The sequence below is a fragment of the Cricetulus griseus genome, chromosome 5 (assembly GCF_003668045.3).
Source record: "Cricetulus griseus strain 17A/GY chromosome 5, alternate assembly CriGri-PICRH-1.0, whole genome shotgun sequence".
In the NCBI taxonomy this organism is placed as follows: Eukaryota; Metazoa; Chordata; class Mammalia; order Rodentia; family Cricetidae; genus Cricetulus; species Cricetulus griseus.
Window position 1 is genome coordinate 135,631,013 of NC_048598.1, and position 26,260 is coordinate 135,657,272.

The window sequence follows — 26,260 nt, forward strand, 5'->3', positions numbered from 1 at the left end:
TCACCCATGTCACTACTAGGCCATGTCGCTAACCTTGGTGGTCTTTCATTCTATGGTAAGGACCACAGCAGTCAGAAGAACAAGTGTAAGCCACACTGGTCAGAAGGACCTGTACAGGCCCCATCTGTCAGAAGAAGAGGTGTAAGCGATACAAGTCAGAAGAACAGGTGCAGGCCACATCTGTCAGAATAAAAAGTGCAGGCCACAGAAGTCAGAAGAAAAGATGCTGGCCACACCAGTCAGGAGAACAGAGACCCTCTGGTGCACCAAAGTCCAAGGTAACTGACAGAAGAGCTTCCAACTTGGACAAAGACTCCTTACTAGTTCAGAGGTCAAGCATACCACCAGAAATCCAGGACACAAAGACTGGAAGACCAAAGAGGAAACAGAAACCAAGGAACAACACACCTTTCCAACATAGACAAAATCAGAAATAAGGAACTAGAACTACAAGTAACCCAAACTCAGATGCTGAAATACAAGAATATGATCAGTAACAGCCATAACATTATGTCACCACCATAGCCCAGCCACTCTACAACAGGAAGACCTGAATATTGCAGTACAGCTGAAACACACACACACACAAACACACACACAATGAATGAATGAATGAATGAATGAATGAATAATAAAAACCAACCTGAAAACCAACTTTATGAAAATGATAGGAGTCCTTAAAGAGGAAATGAAAAAAATCATTCAAAGAAATGGAAGAAAAGACAACAACAAAAAAAAAAAAATGGAGGGAATCAATAAATCCCTTAAAGAATGCCCAGAAAGCCAAGAAAAAACAAACAAGTCAATGAAACTATTCAACACCTGAAAAACAAAATAGAAGCAATAAAGACAACACAAATTGTTTTGGTTTTAGCTTTTTGAGCTAGGGTTTCTCTGTGTATCTTTGGAGTCTGTTATGGAACTCACTCTGTAGACCAGGCTGGCCTTAAATACACAGAGATCTACCTGCCTCTGCCTCCTGGGTGCTAGGATTAAAAGCCTGCACCACCACCTTCTAGCCAATCTGAGTGTTCTTTGCAGCAACACAGGCTGGACCGGGCTGCAGCCATGTGCCTTATCTTAGTCTGTGTTTGTCATAGGAACATGTGTGTTGAGAGGCATACTGAGCCATTACTGTCCTTCACTGGCCTTGGGGTAGCTTGCCATGACCTTTTGTGGCCACTGCAGCAGGAGAGCTGGTGCTGCCTCCCATGGGAGAGCTGACACCCACACTTTGGAAAGAAGGCCCCACCACTCACCACAGACTTGGTAGAGCTGGCCCTGATGGGATGGGCCTAGGAGAACTGGCTCTGTCCCTCACCTAACCCAAGGTGAAGTTCCAGTGTCCCAGACTGACCAGCTCAGCTACCACCCAGACCCACATCCTGGGCTTTGGTGTGGCTCACCCTAACATCTGCGCTAACTGTGACCTGCAGTGCACAAAGGAACTGGTCTTATGGAAGAATATGCACAGGATCTCCATGACTGCAAGCAACAACAGGTTAACCTAGAGGAGTTTTGGTGAGGGTCCCGTGATTATGTATTATCAGAGGCCCTGATCCAGACCAGTGACTCATTGCCAATAATAGTTTGCAGATGGGGCTGATTGGACAAAATGGGATATGGCATGACAAACTGAAGCTGTAGATGATACTAGAGTGAATAGAAAGGTATTGAAAAATGGAGAAGCAAGATGAGTTATTTTGCTTGTTTGCTTTGCTTTATTTTTAATTTTTTGAGAGGGCATACTGCAGGGGGAAGGGGCAGATCCAATAAAGAAGCCTGCATGGGACCGAACTGGACTCTCTGCATGTGTGTGACAGTTATATAGCTTGTTCTGTTTGAGCGGTTCCTAGCATCGGGATCAGGATCTGCTCCTGGTGTTTGAACTGGCTTTTGGGAACCCAATCCCCCAAGCTGAGTTGCCTTGCCCAACTTTGATGCAGGGGGAGGAGCTTGGTCCTGCCTCAACTTGATGTGTCCTGCTGTGTTGACTCTCATGGGAGGCCTGCCACTTTCTGAATGGAGATGGAGGAGGAATGCAATGATAGAGTAGAGGGAAGTGGGGAGAGGAAACAGAAGGAGAGGAGGGAGGGGAAACTATGTTTAGGATGTAAAATAAGTGAAATTTTTTAATTTAAAAAAGAATTGATGCAAAGACAATAATAATAATAATAATAATAATAATAATAATAATATTTAAATTTGACCATATTCCAGCCCACGCTTCTGGTGGAAGCATTCCACCCCATCAGAGGCCAGGCCATCTCCCTGAAAACAAGATAACCACTCTACCTAGACATTGCCCAACATATGCCTGCCTAACAATCACCCTTTCTTTCCTTGTCACCATGTCTAGGCCTACACCTCTAGAGGAAGCCTCTTCTTCTCCCACAGGTGAGGTCAGCACCCTGACCTTCAGGTAAGACTGGTCCACCTTGTCTACCTGACCTTGGCTACCCAACATAAATCCAAATGCCCTTCCTCTCATCATTACCATATCTTGGTGCACGCCTCTGGTTGTAGCTTTCCACACTATCAGAGTCCAGGCCAGTATCCTGAACCAGAGACCACACTAACTCCCTGAAAAACAGGCAGAAGCCTCCTACCCCACCAAAAGCCAGGCCAACACCTGAACCCCGAGGACCCCCAGGCAGATCAGAGGCCACACACATACATAGCCAGAACTCCAGTCCCAAAATTTGGCAGCAAAAGCATGCAGGATGAGAAGCCATTCTGGCCATCAGAAGTTTGTCTCAAACTTGAGCAGAGACCCTCTAACTCAACCACAGGCCCTAGTATCCAGAAGACAGAAAAAAAAATAAGAAAAAGAAACTAAGGAAGAAAACAGTCATCCAACAAAGACAAATCTAGAAATTAGGACCTATACCTATAATCATACCAAATCCAGATGCCTTAATGAAGTATGAGAACACAAACAACAACAGCCAGGACAATATGTCTCCACCAGAGCCCAACCATCCCACTACAGCAAGTTCTGAATATTGCAACAGAATGGAAGCACAAGAAAATGATTGTAAAACCAACTTTTTGATGATGATAGGGGTCTTTAAAGGACAGATGACAAACTTCCATAAAGAATGCCAAGAAAGCCTAGAAAAAAACAAATAAACCTGTGAAAGACAAAATTCGAGACATAAAAATCAAAATAGAAGGAACAACTAAAGCAAAAACTGTGGGAATTAATTAAGTGGAAAAACAGGGTAAGCAAGAGGACCTATAGATGCAAGAATCATCATCAGAATTCGGGAGATTCTCAGGCATTGAAGATATAATAGAAGAAGCAGATTCATCAGTCAAAGAAAATGTTACATCTAAGAAACTCCTAACACAAAACATCCAGGAGATTGGGGACATCATGAAAAGACTAATCCTAAAAATAATAGGAGTAGAAGGAGAAGGATCCCAGTTCAAAAACACATAAAATATATTTAACAAAAATCATAGAAGAAAATTTCCCTAACCTAAAGAAGAACATGCCTATAAAGGAACAAGGAGCTTACAGAACATTAAGCAGATTGGATAAGAAAAGAAACACCCCCACCCATCACCTTATAATCAAAACACTAAATATATAGAACAAAGAAGAATACTAAAAGCTACAAGAGATAAAGGCCAAGCGACATATAAAGAAAGACCTATAAAGTTATACCCAATCTCTAAATGAAGTCTCAGAAGGGCCTGGACAGATGTCTTATAGGCTGTAAGAGACACAGATGCCAGCTTGCAAAACTTTCAATCATCATAGATGCAGAAAGCAAGATAGTTGAAGATAAAGTCAAATTGAAACAATCTTTCTCCATGGTTATAGCTATAAGAAGGTAATAGAAGTAAAATTGCAAGCCAAGGAAGTAAAACTACATACATATGTGTAAACAATAGGTACATCTCACACAAGAAAAATCCAAAGAGAAACACACACACACACACACACACACACACACACACTCACTCAACTCTACTATCACCATCACAAATATAATAACAGGAACATACAATTGGTAGTTATTAGTAACTGTCAATATCAATGGAATCAATTAAAAGATAGACTAAAAGAATGGATACAAACACAGGAACCATCTTTCTACTGCATGCAAGAAAAACACCTCAGCATCAAAGATATGTATTACCTTAGAGTAAGGGGTTTGACAAAGAATTTCCCAAGAAGGAAGCTGTTGTAGCTATTCTAATATTTAACAAATAAACAAATTTATTTTTTATCAAAACAAATTAATCAAAAGAGATGGCAAAGGACATTTTATACTTACAGAAAGAAAAGTTCACCAAGATGGCATTTTAATTCTTAACATATGTGCCTAAAATACAAAGTCACCACACTTGTGAAGTTTAAATTACACATCAAACCTCACACCTTAATTGTGAGAAACTTTAATTACCCAACTCTGACCAATGGATAGGTCATTCAGACAAAAACTAAGCAGAGAAATAATGGAGACAATAGATACTATATATCAAATGAACCTAACAGATATTTACAGAAAATTTCACCCAAACACAAAAGATATACGTTCTTCTCAACACTTCAGCAATATTCTTCAAAACTGACCTCATACTTGGGCACAAAGCAAGTCTCTAAAATACAAGAAAACTGAAATAATTCCGTCTCCTATCAGACCACCGTGGATTAAAACTGGATATCAACGACAGAAAGCCTCAAATTCAAGGAAACTAAATAACTATATACTGAGTCAAGGCAGAAAAAATATATTAAATACTTTGTAGAACTCAATAAAATGAATGCACAACATACCCAAATTATGGGACAAAATGAAAGTAGTGCCAAGAAGAAAGGTCATAGCTCTCAGTGCCTTCATAAAGAAATTCCAGGGATTGAACCAGGCATTGGTGGTGCACACTTTAATTCCAGCACTTGGGAGGTAGAAGCAGACAGATCTCTGTGAGATTGAGGCCAACCTGATCTACAAAGAGAGTTAAATTGCAGAGGTCTCATATTAAAAATTTAACAACACATCTGAAAGATCATGAATGAAAAGAAGCTAACATACACAAGAGGAATACATGTCAGGAAATAACAAACAGAGGACCAGAATCAATAAAATAGAAACAAATAGAATAATACAAAGAATCAATGAAACAAGGAGTTTGTTCTTTGAGAAAATCAAAAGATAGACAAACCATTATCCAAACTAAACAAAAGGCAGAGAGAGAATATCCAAATTACCAAAATCAGAAATGAAAATGGGGATATAACAATAGACACTGAGGAAATACAAAAACCATTAGTTCATATTTCAAAAATCTGTACTTTACAAAATTGAAAAGAACTGGACTTTTTTCTGGGTAGATACCATATACCAAAATTAAATCAAGATCAGATAAACAATATAAAGAGACCTATAACCTTGATGGAAATTAAAGTCATTACAAGTATCCCAACCAAGAAAAGCCCAGGGTCAGGTAGTTTCAGTGCAGAATTCTACCAGACTTTAAAATATGAGCTAGTGCCCATACTCCTCAAATTATTCTACAACATAGAAACAGAAGGAACAATGATATATTCATTTTATGAGCACATTTAGCCTGATATCCAAACCACACAAAGATTCATCAAAGAAAGAAAATTACAAACCAATTTCCCCAATGAACATTAAAGAAAATATATTGAGTAAAATACTGGCAAACCAAATCCAAGAACACATCAAAAAGATGATCCACCATGATCAAGTGAGCTTCATCCCAGAGACGTAGGAGTATTCCAACATATGAAAATACACCATATAAACAAAATGAAAGAAAAAAATGATTAACTCATCAGATGCTGAAAAAGCCACTGACAATGTCTAACACCTCTTCATGACGAAAATCTTGGAGAGATCAGGGATAAAAGAAACATATCTAAATATAATTAAATCAATATACAGTGAGATATATATATATATATATATATGTTTATATATATATATATATATATATATATATATATATATATATATAATTTGAAACTCAAAACAATTCTCCTAAAATCTTAAAAAAGACAAGGATTCCACTCTCTCCATATCTATTCATTACGATACTCCAAGTTCTAGGTAGAGCAATAAGACAACAAAAAGAGATCAATGAGATGCAAATTGATAAAGAATAAGTGAAAATATTACTATTTGCAGATGACATGATAGTATACATATACAAACCCAAAAATTCTATCAGGGAACACATACAGCTGATGAACATCTTTAGTGAAGTAGCTTGATACAAGATTAACTCAAAAAAAAATCGGTAATCCTCTTTCATACAAGTGACAAATGAGATAAGAAAGAAATCAAGAAAACAACACCCTTCACAATAGCCTTAAATAATATAAAATATTTTGGGGTTAATTTTAACCAAGAGAGTGAATGACCTTCAAGTCTTTGAAGAAGGAAATTGAAGAAGATTTCAGAAGATAGAAAGATCTCCCATGCTCATGCATGGATTGATAGGAATAACATAGTAAAAGTAGTTATACTACCAAAAGCAATCTAGAGATTCAGTGCAATCCCATCAAAATTCCAACAGAATTCTCTACAGAACTTGAAACATTGATACTCAACTTTGTATGAAAAAACAAAAAATGCAGATAACTAAAAGAATTCTATACAATAAAAGAACAACTGGAGGTATCACCATCCTTGATTTCAAGTTTTACTGAAGAGCTATATTCATAAAAATCATCTGGCATTGGCATGAAAATACACAGCTTGAACAATGGAATTGAATCTAAGATCCTACATAAATCCTACACCATACTTTAAAGAAGTATGAAAAAGCACAATAAATAAAATATGCAGATCCATCACCCTAACAAGTAAAGTGGATCAAAGACCTCTATTTACTCAACCTAAATAGAACACACTGGAGTGGGCCCCTCATGAAACTGAGAACAGGCAAAATATAACATCAATAAAACAATAAGGCAGCCCACAGAAAAGGAAAGAGCTCCACATCTGGCAGAGGGTATATAAATAACTCAAGTAACTAGACACCAACCAACTAAATAGTCTAATTAAAAATCGAGTTACAAATCAGGCATTGGTGTCTGATCCCAGCACTCGGGAGGCAGAGACAGGTGGATCTCTGTGAGTTTGAGGCCAGCCTGGTCTACAGAGCGAGTTCCAGGACAGTTTCCAAAACAATACAGAGAAACCCTGTCTCGACAAACAAACAAACAACAACAAAACAAACAAAAAAGAGGTACAAAGCTAAACAGAGGCTTCTCAACAGAGGAAACTGTAATGGCCCAAAAACACTTAAAGAAATGTTCAACATCATTAGCCATGAGGGAAATGCAAATCAAAATGACTTTGAGATTTCATTGTACACCTGTTGTAGTGGCTAAGATCAAAGTAAAAATGATATCTCCAGCTGGTGAGAATGTGGAGCAAGGGTAATACTCTTCACTCATTGCGGGTGAGTGAAGAGTATATATTAAACCTATATAGCTATTTTGGAAATCACTATGATTTTTATAAGAAAACTGGGAGTCAATTTACTTCAAGACACAGCTATACTACTCCTGAACATATACCCAAAGTATACTCCATTATATCACAAGGACACTTGCTCAGCTATGTTTATAGAAACTATATTTATAACAGCCAGAACCCAAAAACAACATAGATGCCCCACAAACACAAAAAAACAAATAAATAAAATGTTACATTTACACAATGGAATATTATTCAGGAGTTAAAAAGAATGATATCATGATTTGAAGGCAAGTAGATGGAATGAAAAAACCCAAACCATCCAGAGTGAGGTAACCTGGATCCAGAAAGACCAATATGGTATATACTCACTAATAAGTAGATATCAGCTAGCCAAGCTGGATGGTAGTGGCACATACTTTTAATCCTCGCACTTTCGAGGCAGAGGCAGGTGGATCTCTGTGAGTTTGAGACCAGAGTGGTCTATAAGAACTAGTTCCAGGACAGTCTCCAAAGTCACAGAGAAACCCTGTCTCAACAATACAAAAAATAGTAAATAAAATAAAATAAAAACCAATCATTCCAATCATGTTCACAGGCCCAGACAAACCAGGTAACAAGGGGAGCTTAAGGCTGGTGCAGCAATCTCCCTAGAAAGGGGGAAATAGAATGGTTTTGTAGGTTGAGTGGGACAGGTAGGGTTGGAAACAGGAGGAATCAAGTGTGTTGAGGGACAAATATTTGGAGAAATGACTGTAATTGGGGGCTTTCTTGGGGCCAGGCAGAACTCTAGTGCAATGGAAATCCACAGTATCTAAGAGATTAACCCTAGCATAGACTTCTAGTAATGGAGGACACAGAGCATGAATTGCAATCTTCTCTAACCACACAAGACCTCAAGTAGAGGGATTGGGACAACAACACACCCACATAACATTCTCCCTACAGCTTTTCCTTCTTGCAAATTGTTCTGGGATTGGAATCCTCATCAAAGAGACTAGAGAGATTTCATCCAGCAACTGATGGGAACAGGTGCATAGTCCCACAGCCAAATACTCAGTGGAGCTTGAGGAGTACTGAGGAAGAGAGGGAAAGAGGATTGGAGGAAGCAGAGGAGTCAAGGTCACTATGAGAATACAGGACCACAAAACCAAATGACTGCCACTAATGGGCCTCACACAGAGATCAATTAGCATCCAGGGGTATGACCTAGTAGCTTGGTGTTCCTATGGGATTCCTGACAGTGGGATCTGGGGTGGTCACTGACTCTTTTGTATACTTATGAGAGCGTTTTCTTCCTCCTGGGTTGCCTTGTCCAGCTTTGATGTCATAACATGTGCCTGGTCTTATAGTAGCAAACTATGCTATGTTTGATTGATGTTCCAGGGAAGTCAGTTCTTTTATGAGGGGAGGCATAAGGGGGTGTATCTGAGGGGAAGGAGAGGTTGAGGGAGAGATTAGGAAGAAGAGAGGGAGGAGAATCTATGATCAGCATATAAGAGAATAATTTTAAAACTGTATATTTATATTTACATTAAAAAGCTCAATTGCAACTGGCTCAATTTCCATTTTGATATGTAGGCAAATTTCAGTTGCCCTTGAAATTTGATACATTTTTTACTCATTTAGAATAATATACTCATTAAAGAAGAATTGGTCTAAATTTTGTTACTGGGTATGATATAAAAGTCTGAGATTTTACCTCAGATTGCTCCTAGTCATTCATAAATTTTTATAAAATACTAATGCACCATAACAAAAATATCTGAGCCAGTGGTTGGATTAAAAAATATTGATCTTTTTAAATTTTAAACATTTAATAGTGAAATGTATATGCATTTAAAAACATGACTTTCCTCATATTTACGATATTAATCTAAGGTATGTCAATGCAAGAAATATAGCTTTCATCTTAAAGGGACTAAGAGATAGATTATTCTGGAACAATTTCAAGTAATCATGGCTTGGGAAGAGATGTAAGTTACCCTAAATATCATGTTCCAATGGGGAAGCCAATCATGAAGTTTTTATAGTTTTACAGAACAAAGAACATCATATATCAAGACAAATTAAAAAAAAAAAAACAATGGTGGGTACATCAGAAGAGTGGTGACAGTGACATGGTGGAGGCTTCTCTCAGCTTAAGATGCCTTGTTGACAATCTTGGATATTTGGTTGGTGAATACTAATGGTTCTTCTACGTCAATTGATTCCAAAGGTTTTTATCTACTATTCATAAGATGTCATTTCTGACCCAGAAGTGGGCAAGGAATGACTATTCCAGAGGCTAAAGCTAGCCCCAAACAAGGTAATTAGCTTCTGACCTACTATCAATACTCTGAAATTGCCTCAAACTGGGAAATTATTCATATGCATTAGAGTAAATAATGATCTATAATGTGTCTCTAAAACATCATCAACATTGGTCTGTGGGGTTTTTCAATGAAATTAGATAAATAAGAAAAACATCCATGCGGACATATTAATAATATTTTGAATTCTTGTTTAATAAAATTTTATATACACAATTAATAATATTTCTCAATAATGATAATACATAAAACTTAAGAACACTTATAAACTGGGCAGTGGTTGTGCATGCCTTTAATCCAAGCACTTGACAAGCAGAAACAAAGAGGCAAGCAGATCTCTGTATTCCAGGAAATCCAGGGCAACACAGAGAAATCCTGTCTCAAAAAACAAAATAAACAAACAAATAAAATGAGCAATAATAAATACTTGTATGTTATTTCTCCAATAACTTCATGCATATCAGAAAAAGTATTTTTGTAGTTAATTCAAGTTTGGAGGTTTCGAGATTTATAATGCATTTCCTACAGCATAGCCACAGTTCTTTTACAATACTGAAGCTGAATAAACCATGAGGTTTTTCAATAGTAGGAAAGGATTCTTAAAGTTAAAAAATTCTTATTTTAAAATTTAAGCTTGTGGAGAATAAGCAAAAATATTTATGAACTACCAGGCATGATGGTACATGTCTGACACCAGTCTGACATGCCAAAAAATAACATAACCAAACCAAACAAAAAATTCCATCGTTTTTACATCTGGTGTTCAAAAATTCCCAAATGAGCCTAAAATGACTCTGTAAGGAAGGAATATGGATCATGCTAAATCCCAGAAGAAGCACAAAACAACTCCAGGTGTTCTTTCCTGTGAGATCATGTGCAGATAATCACATAACTGCTCCTAGAGCTTTTAATTAGCTTTGAAATTTACTGATATTTCTTCCCTGCTTGGTACAATGGTTAACTTTGTGGTGTCTCAGAGCACAGGCTATGAGTTGAGGACGTCATGAGATCAACAAGTAATTGGCAGCCTGGTTCTTCAGTCTGTGACAGTATTCACTCTCCACTCACATGGATATTATCTACTCCAAGCATCATTGTTTTAGAGCTGAGATGTCACAAGCAGACATTTTTAAGCCTTAGCTGGCAACTCATGACACTGTTCAATAATTCTATTTTCTGGCCACAGGCAAAGCATTGCTTCTGTCATGAGGGAATTATATTTTAGAACAATTCCAAAATGTACTAATCTACATTGTCATTTTATTTAGTCTCTTCACCTGTTCCTTTGAATCTCCTTTATCCATAGTAGTGCTGGAAAGTTTATTAAGAATTTCATTACAAATACAACCTGGCAAAAAACATAGCCATTGCAGATTCAATGGATGTTTTTTGTTTCCTATGGAAAATAAGTGGAAATAATTCTGTTTCCTGTTTTTCTGTATCCTTCTACCTCCAATCTTCTGCTGCCTTCCTTCCACGAACTTTGCAGATTACTGATGAGCGTGCTAAATAAAAATGTATCATAATATCCATGTCCTTGTTGTCTGCATATTCCACAGTTATATGACTTAATCTGAAAACTCAGTGTTATTAAGGAACCAACAGAAATGCCTATTTAAAGTTTGTTTCTCTTTGTACAGCTGCATCATAGTTTAAAAATGTCTAATTCACACACACACACACACACACACACACACACACACATACATATTTCATTTGTCTCAAGTGTATTGGGGGAAGCTCTTAAGATGTTAAAAACTCAAAGGCAATTCTTTCATTATATATTGATATAGTCTGTAACAAAATATTCTTCCCTTTGTTCATCACTCCTCTTTCTCTACAACTGGATTCCATGGGCTCAGCTCAGTGCTTAGCTGTGAATCTCTGCTTCTGCTTCCATCTGCTACTGGGTGAAGGCTCTATGATGGCATTTAAAGTAGTCATCAATGTCATTGTAGGGGAAGGACATTTAAGGTAGCCTCTCCACTAATGCTTAGATTCTTAGTTGGGGTCATCTTTATAGATCTCTGGACATTTCCCTGGTGACAGATTTCTCTTCAAATCTATAATACATCATTTTAGGAAATGTTTAAATTGAACATTTCCTTTGACCAATGAATTTATTTATTCTATCATATCTTTAATGCCTGAGATGTTTTGTTCCATCTCTTGTATTCTGTTAGTGATGTTTATGTCTATAGTTCCTGTTTTCCTACCTAGAGTCTCCATTTCCAGAATTCCCCCAGTTTGTGTTTTCTTCATTGCTTCTATTTTGTTTTTCAGGTATTGAATTGTTTCGTAGACTTGTTTGCTTTTCTTGTCTTTCTTGGCATTCTTTAAGGGATTTATTGATGTACTCCATTATTTTCTTGTTGTTTACTTCTATTTCTTTAAAGAATTTTTTTCATTTCCTCTTTAAGGACATCTATAATTTTCATAAAGTTGGTTTTCACATTGTTGTTGTTGGGGGTGGTGTGTGTGTGTGTGTGTGTGTGGGTGTGTGTGTGTGTGTGTGTGTGTGTGTGTGTGTGTTCATGCATGTGCTTCAGTAGCACGGGAATATTCAGGTATTCCTGTTGTAGGATGGTTGGGCTCTGGTGGTGCAATACTGCCCTGGCTGTTGTTAATCATATTATTGTATTTAGGAATCTGGGTTTGGGATGACTTAGGTCTATTTCCTTATTTCTCATTTTGTTGGTATTGTTCTGTGGTTTCTATATCCTCTTTGGTCTTGCAGTCTTTGTGTTCTGGATTTCTGGTGGGCTGCTTGACCTCTGAACTAGTAATGAGTCTCTGTCCAAGTTGGAAGCTCTTCTGGCAGTTACTTTGGCCTTTGGAGGCACCCAATGGAGACTTCCAGTTTAGATTCTTACTCAGCATTGTCTTGCTGTTTTTGAACCTGCTTATATCCACAGCTAAGGAAGTCTCTGTGATGATTCAACAAGGCGCCAATCAAATTTGTCTTTCTGGGTCTAAGTTAGGTCATTGAGAATAATTATTTTCTACTTGTATCCATTTGCCTGAAAATTTCATGATGCTGTTTTTTAACTGATGAGTAATATTCTATTGTGTAAATGTGCTGCATTTTCTTTATCAATTCATCTAGGTTGTTTCCAGATTCTGACCATTATAAATGAAGCTGCCATGAACGAACCTGAGCAGTGAGGCGATATCTTGTTTGTACTCTAAGCTTGCCTGAAGATCAGAAGGTGGAGCTAGCCACTAGTTCCATAGTGGTTGGAAGTCTGCAGATAGACAGCAAGTGATATGACTGGGCAGAGAGGGGACTATAAGACAGGAGAAGCTACAGTCACATTCTTTTTGACTGAAAAGGTGGTGAGGTAAGATACGTCTGTGGCTTGCTCTTTTGTGTCTCTGAGCTTTCAGCATTTACCCCTATTTCTGACTTTGGTTTTTATTATGAAGACCAATTAGAACTCATGTTCCAATTGGTGCCCAACTTTAAGGCACACCTTTATGAAAAACCTGCTTGCTTGTGGCTTTGCACCCATCGGCATAATCCAGAGCTTCATGTGGGAATCTGGCCAAACTCACTAACCGACAGGCTAGGTTCTTCTCTCTCTTTTCCCTAAGCCTCTAAATGTGTTTGGGATTGTTTTCTTGCAACATCTCTGCAACAAACTTCACAGGCCTCAAAATCCTGAGGCCCCTGGGCAACAAATGCCACAGTTTGACTTACATGCCCTATACTAACTGGTTCTGCCTTCAGGCAGCTCCTACCACATGTGCTTTTTCCACTCAATCCTGTGTGTTTTCAGACAGCTGGCTCCCTCTCCCCTTGGGCTGTGAGCTTCCCCTAACAACCCCCTCCTCAGGCTGACACTCTCAGCTCATTGCTACATGCCAGCAGCTTCAGCTATCCTCAGCCAGGCTCTTCACTGATTGTGTTCTCTACCCAGACATGCTATGCCTCACATTTCACCTTCATTGTTGGCAGATTTGGTGAGACAATTGGGAAACATTAAAGGGAGGAATTAGTTAAAAGAGAGAGTTTTTCTAACATTAAAAATGGGAAATGTTATTACAATAGAGGAAGTTAGTTCTCTGTAGGATAATATGCTGACTGGTTTCAAAGTAGGACAATTAATTGAGAGGATAACTAATTTAGTTGGGATTTATGTCATGTCAATTATAAACACAATTTCACACACCAAAGTATACCTGATTTTTAATAAAGAAACCAGAAATATACACTCAAAAACAAAAAAGACAGCATATTCAGCAAATGCTTTAACTGGATGTTAGCATGCAGAAGAATTAAAATAGATATTTATTACACTGAACAAAATTCAACTCCAAATGAACTAAAGACCTCCACATAAAAGCAGACACATTGTACTTGGTAGAAGTGAAACACTTGGCACAGAAGACAAATTACTCAACAGAACACCAGTAATGCAGGCACTGAGTTAAACAATTAATAAATTTGACCTGATGATACTCGTAACCTTATATAAGGCAAAGGACATTGTCAATAGGAGAAACCCACATCCTACAGAATGGGAAAAGATTTTCACCAACTCCACACATGATAGAGGGCTAATATCCAAAACATAGAAAGAACTCACATCACTAGATAGCAACAAACCAAATGATTCATTTTAAAAATAGGATACAGATCTAAACAAATTCTGAATAGAGGAATCTCAAAGGGCTGAGAAAAATTTAAAGAAATGTTCAACATCTTTAACCATCAGGAAAATGCAAATCAAAACTACTTTGAGATTCTATCACATACCTGTCAGAATGACTAAGAGCAATAACACAAGTGACAGCTAATGCTTGCAAGGATGTGGAGCAAGGGGAATACTCATCCTATGTTGTGAGAGTACAAACTTATACAGTATCCATGAAAATCAATATGGTGATTCCTCCAGAAATTGGAAATCAATCTACCTCAACACCCATTTTTAAAAAATTTCAAGAACAATCCTATTTTCAATCATCAACTTATCCTAACTTTAAGTTAATTTTTATTTGTTATTAAAAATTTTTATTATATTTTTGGAGTTTACAGGAAGTATTTCAAACATGCCTAGATTCAGCTACTTACATTCACTACCAAATTATATTTATATTTATAAACAGTCCTTTATTTTTGTCTATTTTATTTTCAACTACCTATCTCTCAATTTAACTGGAAATTTATGAATCAACATAGGCAATAAATTCTATTTCTTTACATAATGTTTTAATATTTATTAATTCTTGATACATGATAGGCAGATGAATTTTACCTAAACTTCAGTCCTTAAAATAAGACTTATGCATAGGTAGGCTAAGGGGCAGATATGTCTGAAGCATTCTGTTAACTTAAATGAAATGATGAGGTGTATATGATTGAAACATGGCAGCTAGATAAGGAAGAGAAATTTGATGGTATCTTACATTTCTTTTTCTTTGCTTAATTCAGTAAGTCTGTAACAATGTGCTGTTACAGAAAAAGTCATAATGTCACTGTACTAACTGAAACACTTCTGGGATGTGCTACAGTTCAAACAATAATTTAACAGGATGTGTACAAATTTATCATGCAAGTTGCCTGCTTTCTCATTACAATGATTGTGAAGGCGAGACAGTAGGCAGGTGATACTAGAACTGAGATAAAATGGGGGACATAACAATGGACACTGAAGAAATCTGGTGAATCATCAGGTCATATTTTGAAAACCTGTACTCCAGAAAATTCAAAAATCTAAAGTAAATGGGTAATTTTCTAGATAGATATCACTTACCAAAGTTAAATCAAAACAGAGAACCGATTTAAACAGACCTGTAATCCCTAATGAAATAGAAGCAGTCATCAAAAGTCTCACAACCTAAAAAAGCCCAGGGCCAGATTGGTTCAGTGCAGAACTCTACCAGAAATTCAAAGAAGAGCTAAAACCAGTATTCCTCAAATTATTCCACACAATAGCAGCAGAAGGGACATTCCCAAGATCTTTCTATGAGGTAACAATTACCTTGGTAACCAAGCCACACAAAGACAAAATGAATAAAGAGATTTACAGACCAATATCCCTCATGAATATCAATGCAAAATATTCAACAAAACTGGCAAATCTAATCCAAAATCTCTTCAGAGGAATCATTCAACATGGCCAAATTGGCTTTATCCCAGGAATGCAGGGATGGTTCAATATACAAAAATCCATCAATGCAATCCACCATATAAATGAACTGGAAAAGAAAAACCACATGATCATCTTGCTAAATGCTGAAAAAGCATTTGTCAAAATCCAACATCCCTTCATGATAAAGGTCTTGGAGAGATCAGGAACAGGAACATACCTAAACATGATAAAAGCAATATACAGCAAACCAACAGGCAAAATCAAACTAAATGGAGAGAAACTCAAGGCTATTCCTCTAAAATCAGGAACAAGTCAAGGCTGTCCACTCTCTCCACATCTCTTCAATATTGTCCTTGAAGTTCTTGCTAGAGCAATAAGACAACAAAAGGAGATCAAGGGGATACAAATTGGAAAGGAAGAAGTCAAACTTTCACTCTTTGCAGATGATATGATACTTTACATAAGTGACCCCAAAAAAATCTACCATGGAACTACTACAGCTGATACACACCTTCAGCAAAGTGGCAGGATACAAGATTAACTCAAAAAAATCAATAGCCCTACTATATACAGATAATAAATGTATTGATAAAGGAGTCACAGAAACATCACCCTTTATAATAGCAACTAGCAACATAAAATATCTTGAGGTAACACTAACCAAAAATATGAAAGACCTGTATAGTAAGAACTTTGAGTCCTTAAAGAAAGAAATTAAAGAAGATACTAGAAAATGGAAAGATCTCCCACACTCTTGGATAGTTAGGGTCAACATAGTAAAAATGGCAATCTTGCCAAAAGTAATCTACAGATTCAGTGCAATTCCCACCAAAATCCCAACACAATTCTTCACAGACATTGAAAGAAAAGTACTCAACGTCATATAGAATAACAAAAAAAAAAAACAGAATATCCAAAACAGCCCTGCACAATAAAGGAACTTCCAGAGGCATCACCATCCTTGACTTCAAGCGAAACAAGCTTGATATTGGCACAGGTTGACGAATAGAATTGTCTTTTCAAGTGATGTCTTTTGCCAGAAGATCAACCTGTTTTTCGTTGAGGTATATAGTAGCTTTGCCAGGCAGAGCATCATCCTGAGAATAGTAGGTTGTGCATGGATTAGTTGTTCCCTGAAGTCAGGCAAAACTTGTTTAGAGAGCTAGTTAATAAAAAGCTAAGAAGGTCATAGTAATGATGAGGTAATATTTGTGTCTCAACTTTGTTTGTGCACTTTCAGTGTCAGAAAACAAACTCTGCCTCTGCTGTTTGACTCTTAACTCTGTGACATTTTCCAATCACATGTACCAACTAGTGTATTCGTTAAGGCAATACACTGGTTTCAGGCAGCAACTGATTCCATTGTTTACTGTGATCTGTAACGTTTATTGTACTAATGAGATATATTTACCTTTGACACGCTTTTATATTGATTAGTGGATAATTTTATAATCAATGAAACTGAGAAAATACTTCAATTATTCTTCTATGATTACAGGAATGTTGGTGTGACAAAAAAATCTCTTAATCAAGTGGGCTCATTGAAACACAGTATTAGATGCATTATTTTTTTTCTCAGAAAGAAAAGAATCTTTAAAAAGTCGGTATTCTTTGGAATTGTTGTTTAAAAAACCAAGTAAAAATAGTGATGCATCCAGGGTTTTATGAGACAGCAGGAGCTAGAAGCATCACAGATATTTCTGAAAAGAAAAAATGACACATTTTGAAGAAGGTTAACTGTAGTGACTTCTAGCAGAGGTAATATTAGATATTAACTTTCAGTGATATGCAGATTAAAGTTTCAGGAAGTCAAGGAAATTTTGTTATACAAATTCTTATAAAATGTATCTTCTTTTCATCTCATTGAAACATGTTTTGATTATTAACTTATTAGTAATAATTTTAACAGCTTTCATAACTAGTTTTTGCTGATTGTTATTGTGCTACTCAGGGTAACTATTACTGTGATGAAACACCATGACCAAAGCAGCATGGCGGGGGCGGGGTGTTATATGGTTTATTCTTTGACAGCATGATTTATCACCAAAGAAAATCAGGACAGGAACTAAAGCGTTTCAAGAACCTGTAGGCAGGAGCTGAAGCAGAGGTAATTGTGGAGTGCTGCCTCCTGGCTTGCTGCCCATGGCATTCTCAGCCTCCTTTCTTATACAAGCTTGAACCACATACCCTGAGACAGCCCCATCCACAATGAGCTGAACCTTCTGACATCAGTCATTAATTAAGAAATGTCATACAGGCTTGCCCTCAGCCTGATAGTATGGAGGTATATTCTCAATTGAGGTTCCCTCCTAGCCAAAGACTCTAGAATGTCAAGTTGACATAAACTAGCTAGTGTGGTTACACTTATATAATACTATAATACTATAACTTTCTAAAAACTCAATTCAATATATTAATACTTATTAAAATTATAAGCAGGAAGTATACAGAAAACTGTTATCTGGCTTCCTGGAACTCTGTCAGTTTCAACTCTGATCTCATGCACACATATTGTTAGCTTCAATCCTGTATTTTTCCAATACACATTTCTTGCTTGTCACTATTTTGCTACTATTCATCTCTTTGCATTTCTATCTTATAAATATCAGCATAGATTAATGCATGCTGTGGCATGAAAAATAGTCAAAATATGAAATTCAGAACACTGACGATAGCTTGTGCTACCACATGCCAAAGTTTCCATGTGGGATGGTTGGTGCTTAGGTCCACAGAATCACTCAGAACTTGAGAGAGTCAGAAGCGACATTGGTTATGTAATATTGATTATTATTAAGTAATTTGATTTCTCCATTTTGATGTATGAATGCACCAATATGGAGAATCATTTATGGGTATTTTAGTGGTTTATTCAGATAGTAACAAATCCTTTCTACTTGTGTTTGAGTATCATGGCCTTACTCTCATTGCCTTGCATGGTAGAAGAGCTAAGGATATGAGGGAATGAAACATTTGATGAACACCACTGACATTATCACCTCCATGATTTCCTTTGTTATTCCAGCAACTGAATTTCTGTGTTGGATAGAATAACAATGTTCTGAAAATTAATTTCTCTTTCACTGCATCCCCGCATGCATTTCCACACATTGTAAGGTTCATCATTCTCTGCTGGGCTTTTGAAATACTCTCCATATAAACGTGAAAATTTCTTATTGCTTATTGTAAAACTTTACTATTCTCATTGAACATCTTCAAGCCCTCTGAAATATGGGAGGGGGGCTCAAACCAGACATTAAAATAAATGTTTAGAATGTTACCTTATTCTGAAAGTTGGAAAACACTTTTTATTGCTGACTATTGTCTCTTGTGTTTATGCCTCAGATTCCTTTGGATAAATTTAAAATTTTCTATCAAAGGATAAGTAGAAGTGAAGGAATAGCAACCTCTGGGGCTGGTTTTCCTTTATCTGTGCTATATATAAAGTGTAGTTGATCACAATTCTTCCTGCCTATAACATGATTTTTCTTTTAGTATGAACCTCTACAGTGTGTTGAGAAGGAGAATTAATGAATTCAGGCAAGAAATAAATAGCGATTTAGCTTAGAGAGGCTTAGTTAGTGGGTTGTTTGTATTTATAAACACTTGTTCTTGAATTTTTGTATCTGTCATTTGCTGATAAAAGATGGTCAAAAATAACATGCTTCTCAAGTTTGAATAACAGAGGATCCAAGAATGTGTGTTATGCTTTGAAAGCAAGCTGTGAAGAAAAGAATAAGAGAAGTTGAAATGGTTCCATCTAAGTTTTACCTCAAAGAAGTAACCTTTGTGATATGAGGAAGTGGTGAGAAGGGGAGAAAGGCAGGTGTGTGAAACTGATGGGGCTCCCCAACTGAAAAACAGGAAAAGACTTGAGGCAACATTTCCATTATCTTTTATTCTCTATTCTGTTGTGTGTGGCTATCAATGCTGAGGTTCACTGGTGAATGGCTAATGGTTCTTAACCTTCTGGTCCTTACTTGTTCCATCAGGTCAATGTCCCTGAACAAGCATATCTTCATGTATACTCCAGGAAGAAACAATCACAGGGAGCTTGGTATCTAATTAGAAACGATGCTGAGTGGCCCACATTACTTTGGTCAACAATGGATCCTTTCTTTTATTTTGCATCTTAAACTATGACTGAAAAACTCCTCTTTTGACTAAACTGAGGACACATAGACTGAAAACTCCTAACATAAAATATGCTTTTCAATAAGTGTTTTTAAATATATGACACCTGCCTTACTGTGTGTTGCTTATTTATTTAACTTGATGCCCAACCACTACTAGCTATTTCATTCATATGCTACAGAAGAAATGATTTCTTTTTTCTATGTTCCAAACACCAGATATTGGGAAATTGGAAAGGTAGATAAGAGAGAAGTTAAACCCATTTGCTCCATTATAGCCTTTTAAGAATTTCTAGGTTAGGTGAAATAATGATATCCGAACAAAGTCAACTACATTCTTTAGAGTGAGGTACCAGAGCTGAGAGTCTTCATAAAAGTGCCATAGCTTGGCAGCACTTTTAGGCACAGAGGACACTGGGAAGAAGAAGGATGGAGTCAGAGACATGGAGGAAGACAGAGAGATGGAGGAAGCCAAACATGCAGAAGAGATAAAAGCCATGAGCCATACAACATCACATAGATTAATATAAATGTGCAAATTCAAGTTATAATAGCTATTTAGAAAGAAGCCTGAACTATTGGCCAAGTTTTCATAATTAATAAGAAGTCTCCTTGTTGTGATTTGGGAGCTGGCTGCCAGTACAGAGACTCATAACATATTATGAATGAAATTTTCATGAACAAAAGTATACATTTGAGTGGCTATATATTTAAAAATATTATCTTTCTAAAGAAACTAGTAAAAAAAATGAAAAGCTGTTTGGTAAGAAAGGCAGAGGAACAAGGGATTTGCCATGAAATTTTGTCTTCTAGAAATGCCATAGCTACACTCAAAAGTCTCACCACCATGATTCCTTAATCATGACCTGAACAAGGAAAACAACAAAGTGGATTGGGAGTACAATGGAAAAGAGAACATGAGGAGGACTCAACTCTAAAGAAAGAATTATAGGCAACTAAGGAATGCTGAGAGTGGGAGAAATAGACTTCCTCAGGAAAGAGCACTAGTTGATTAGCTAATGGTCTACCCTGAAAACATACACCAGAGTAACAATATGCATTATGAGTAGTGGGATAGTCAACAGTCTTGTATCACAAATGATTTCAATGAAGTTGCTTTTGCTGGTTATCTCCATTTAGGATAACACTGGCTCTGGGTTTCTCCGATATAAGTTTTGTTATATTGAGGTGCACTCCCTCTCATCCTATTTTCTCTAGGATGTTTTGTTATCATTTCCAGCTTTGCCAGGATCCCAAGGCTACACATTCAGCCATCAGCATTCAGGCAAAATGTCTAGTCACCCCAGGGCCTTATGTAATCTATACCCATGTGTGGAGCGCCCATGTCCTTGCTCTGAGCAACCTTGAAAAGCAGACACACCTACCTCACTCCCTCTCTCACCATGTTTCTTCGAGACAGGCCTGCATACACACCCTCTTCCCCTTTACTACTAAAACTCTTAAAGTGGGTTTTGTTGTATATCTCGTGGCTGTTCTAGAGCACTGTAAATAATACTTTTATTGTGAAGACATGTTTAATTTGGTCAAAGGACTTTTCTGCATCTATTGGAATGATCATGAGATTTTTGTCTTTATGTCAGTTTATGTGATTAATTTCATTTCTTGAACCATGTTTGTCTCATGGATAAAGGCAAACTTATCCAAAATGACTATTTTGGATAATCATTTTGATATATTTCAACAATTGTTTTGTAAGTATTTTATTGAAAAAATATATCTATGCTCCTCAAGAGATACTGGCCTGACTTTTTCCTGTTTCATTGTGGTTTTACCTGGTTTGGGTATAACAGTGACATTGCAATCACAGAAAGAGTTTTGAAGTATCCATTCTATATCTATTTTGTAATTGCTTGAGAAGGATTGCAGTAGATGATCATTGAAAGTCTGGTAGAAATTCTGCTTTGAACCCTTTTTCGTTCTGACAAGTTTTAGTTAGAAGGCTTTTTATTATGATTTCAATTTCCTCATTTGTTATTGATTATTTTGATTGGTGACTTTTCTTTGGTTTGTTATTTGTGGCTTGGCTGAATCTAGAATGAAACATCCATTTCTTTCAGTTTGGCCAAATTAATGTAGTACATTTTTTTAAAACTCCCCTTATATTATTTTTATTTCTTGTGGTGTTTGTTGGAAAGGTTCCATGTTCTTATCTTATTCTGTTAACCTGGGTCTGCTCTTTCCTTCTTTCTTTTAGTTCCCTGACAAGTCTATCAACCTTTTTTATCTTCTCAAAGAAACAGTTGTTAGATTTGTTGAGTCTTTTTATTGTTTCTTTGATTCTGTTTCATTAATTTCTGCTCTGACTTTTATTACTTACTACCAGAATGTATTTGGATTTGTTTTATTCCAGGTTTTCTAATTTTTTGAGATATGTCATTAAGCAATTTACAGGACTGCTTTCATTGTGTCCCAGAAGCTTTGTTGTATGTTTTCCATTTTCGTTTTATTGAAAGAAAATATTATTTCTTGATTTCTTGCTTGAAAGAAGGAATACTTTAGTGATCAGTTACTTAATATCTATGTGTTTGTTATTTACTAAGAATTTATTTACTGTCAATTTTAAGTTTTGTTGCATTGTGATTAGAATATAATGATTCATTTAAATTTTTTTAATTTGTAAAGATTTGTTTTGAATCCCTAATATGGTGTTATATAGAGAAGCTTCTGTTTGCTGGTGAGCAGTATATGGATGGAATATTATTTGCATGTCTTTTAAATACATTTGGCGTGTGATATCAATAGATTCTGATGCATCGCTGTTTACTTTTGTCTAAATGAACTCGAGAAAGTGAGGTATGAAATTAGCTACTGCTAGTTGGTTGATTTTAATCAGTATCTCTAAATATACTAACAAATAGTGCACATTTTATGAAACTGGTTGCAACAGATTTTGGTGCATATGTGTCTAGAATGGTAATGTCTTTTTGGTTAACTGTTCTATTGATTATAGTGAAGTGTCCTGTAGCCTCTCTTTTGATTCATTTAATTTAAATTCCTTTTTATCAGATATTAAGATAGGAATACTTGATGAATCTTGGTTTCATTTGATTGGAGTATTTTATTTATCCTTTTGCTCTAAGGCTGTGCTATCTTCAAAGCAAAGATGTGTTTATTGTAGCCAACAGACAGATGGATTTTATTTTTGATCCATTCAGTCAGCCTATGTCTTTAGATTGGAGAACTGAAACCATTGATATTTAAAGTTATTTAATTGCAGTCAGGTGGTGCTGTTGTTTGTTTTTTCAGTGACGTTTTGTATTTTAATAATATGGTTTGGTGTTTCTTTCTACAGTCTCTCTGTTATGCTATGTTCATTACTCTCTTCAGTCCAAAGTACTACTTCCTGCATTTAGTTTAATTTTGGTTCCTTGGGTAGAAATTTTCCAGAGACCTGATTCAATAGGGGTTCAGGTCCGAAAGAGGATGTGTGGAGTCAGCAGCAGGGGAGGAGGAGACCGACAGGATATGAGGGTGAATCAGGATAGCTGCCCATATTTTTATTGAAAAAAATACACCTGTTATACTCTGTTGTTACACATTGATTAAATGGGAGAAAGGAGGCATGTGAGCAGTGTGACTGGAGATGAGGAATTAAGGAAGCTAGCATTGATTTTGATAAACTAATAGGCACCACACTCATATGTTAAAGGGATGGTCACAAGTTTCTCTTGCCAAAGATAAGGATGTCTCTCTTTTTTAGCAAGCAGGAACTTCTTTCAAGCCCCTGAGGGAATTGGAAGTTTTGTGTAAATGCCTGATCCTGGGAAAAAGACTATCTTGGGGGACCAGACACCCCATTATAGAGTAGTGCAGTCTCTTCAATGACTTAGTTTAAACTAGCTAAAGCTTAAAGTGAGCAAAGTGGAGGCTAGAGAAATGTTACTGTGAACCTGAGTAGACCTTTGGAATTTGTAAGTCTTGATTATCAAATATACCTTATTTATCAAACATATATTACTAATCTAAATTTTCTAGTGGCTTGGTGTGAACCTGTATGGGAGTAAGCAGAGTTACCACACTACATCCTTCCGTGGTGGTTGGGATTCTTTTCCAAATAATTAATTTGTTTAGAGAGGTTGCATTGTATACATTTTCATCCTTCAAAGCCTGCACAAAATTTCCCAAAAGAAAACTCATGATAGTGAGAATCACTAAAAATGAAAGGAAAAAGTTTTGTAGAATTGTGATGTCAAAATGCTAGAACTTTGTCAAGCAGCAATGTTTGCCATGCTGGCCACACCAGAAATCATTTGAGGCTGTTTATGTCATAGAGAGTTTGTCTTTCTCCTTCAATATGGCAAACAGTTTTGCTGGATATATCAGTCTAGTTTGGCTGTCACAGTCCTTTAGGACTTGTAATTCCTTCCCCCAGGCTCTTCTGACTTTTCAAGGATTCCATTGAGAAGTCAGCTGTCATTCTGGTAGGTTTTCATCTATGTATGACTTGTTTTTTATGCTTGCAGTTTTTAATATACTTTCTGTTTGATTGGAGCCTCTGGCTCACCAATGCACAATACAAGAAACCCCATTTTGTCTCTCTCTCTCTCCAGATCCCACCCACTCAAAAAGACTCAGAACAAAGGAGAGGGACCAAACAGCCCAGTTCTGTATCTTGGTGACTATTGCAGCTTCTTCCCCTGATGCAGCTAGCCAGCTAAATTCTTGCCTACACAAGTATCTTTTGGTCATACTTGGGCAAAAACCCAGCTTGTGGCAAATAAATTATCACCCCTCACCTACAGCCTATAAAATTTCCCTGTTTTTGCTTGGGCGCTTGACTTCTCTGGTCTGCAACTCTGGGACCTGAGAACCTGTCCCAGAGTGGGCGTTGGCTTTGTTCAATATACCTGTTGTTATACTTTTGCAGTTTGGGTGGATCTGGCTTACTATATCAGTGGGGAAACATTACTTTAATTTTTATATATACTAAGTGTTTTAATTATAATATGCTGTGGGGGATTTTCTTTTTTTGTTCTTGTCTATTTGGTGTTTTAGATGATCCTTGTGTTTGTTGAGATGTGCCTTTACTTGGTCTGTTGAGGTTTCCTTCCATAATGTTATCAACCTAGAACTCTTCTCCCTTATCTATTTCCAAAATTTGAAGGTTTGTTCACTTCAGGGTGTCCCACATTTCCTCTATATTCCTTTCCAGTGGTTTTTTTTTATTTTTCATATCCTTACTTATTTTGTCTCATTCTTCTTTGAGTCCTGATATTCTGTTTTCTGCTTGATACAGTCTACTTGGAAATCTTCCTGTTGAGCTTTCAGTCTGAGTTATATTGGGTTATTCAATTCCATCTTAATTTCAGCTTGAATCTGCTTCTACATTTCTATACCTTTTTGAGTTCCATTATCAAATGCCTTGGTTTCATCAACTCTATCAGCTTTATGTTTGTTTTCTTGGGCATCACTTGGATATTTATTCTCTTTAAGCTCATTGAGATATTTCTTTGGGTCTTTTTTAAACTTTAGGATTCTTTGATAAAGTTTATGATCATTCTTTTAAAGTCTCTGTCCTTGGGTTAATCAATATATTTGTCCCACAAATATTTTATAAGACTAGTGAATTTTGCAGGGAAATACTGCCTTTTGTACTGTTTGTGTTTTTTATGATTAAATTGGATATGTGTTCTTCTTTTGTTAGTTCTGCATTTGTTATGGACAGAGAATGTTGGGTTAGAAGAGGGAATATGCAGGTTGATTTGGGCCTACTGGTTGGAAATTGTTTAGGTAGAATGAAGTCAGAAAAACACAGGGGAATGGGTTGATCTGCAGAATCTGTGTTCTTTTTCAATCCTGGATTAAGGATTAGATATGGAGTTTTGGGGGAAATCAAGGAAGCAAGAATCAGTCAGAATCACTAGATAAACCCTGGAGAGGGGTATGTAGGATGTAACTGGTTAATGAAATTGTGTGTGGTACCAGCAGGATCTATGGATCAAGTACATTCAGGTCAGGTCCTGGAAGAAACTTATAAGTTGGTTGCAGCACAAACTAAAGAACTGGGTGTGAGAGCTGGGTTATATATATGGAATTAAAAATGGTACATGGAGGGAGGATCAGAAGGACTTGCCAAACTAGACAATGGTGTTAGGAATGGCTTTCATCTTATGTATTAATAATGAGTTAAATGGAAATGATGGAACAGGAAGTGTTAAATTGGGGTAACAAATGGGAGGGCAGGATGGAGGAGGCAATAGTAGAATAAATAATACTAAAAAAAATTAATGTCACAT

General features: G+C 36.6%; 1 long non-coding RNA gene across 1 annotated transcript; it reads left to right on the plus strand.

Moving 5' to 3' along the window:
• The first annotated feature begins 2,354 nt into the window (after positions 1-2,354).
• On the plus strand, positions 2,355-20,119 carry LOC107977505. Its single transcript, XR_003485521.2, has 3 exons — positions 2,355-2,422; positions 12,885-13,119; positions 19,863-20,119. It is a non-coding gene; the product is annotated as an uncharacterized LOC107977505 (long non-coding RNA).
• Positions 20,120-26,260: the final 6,141 nt, after the last annotated feature.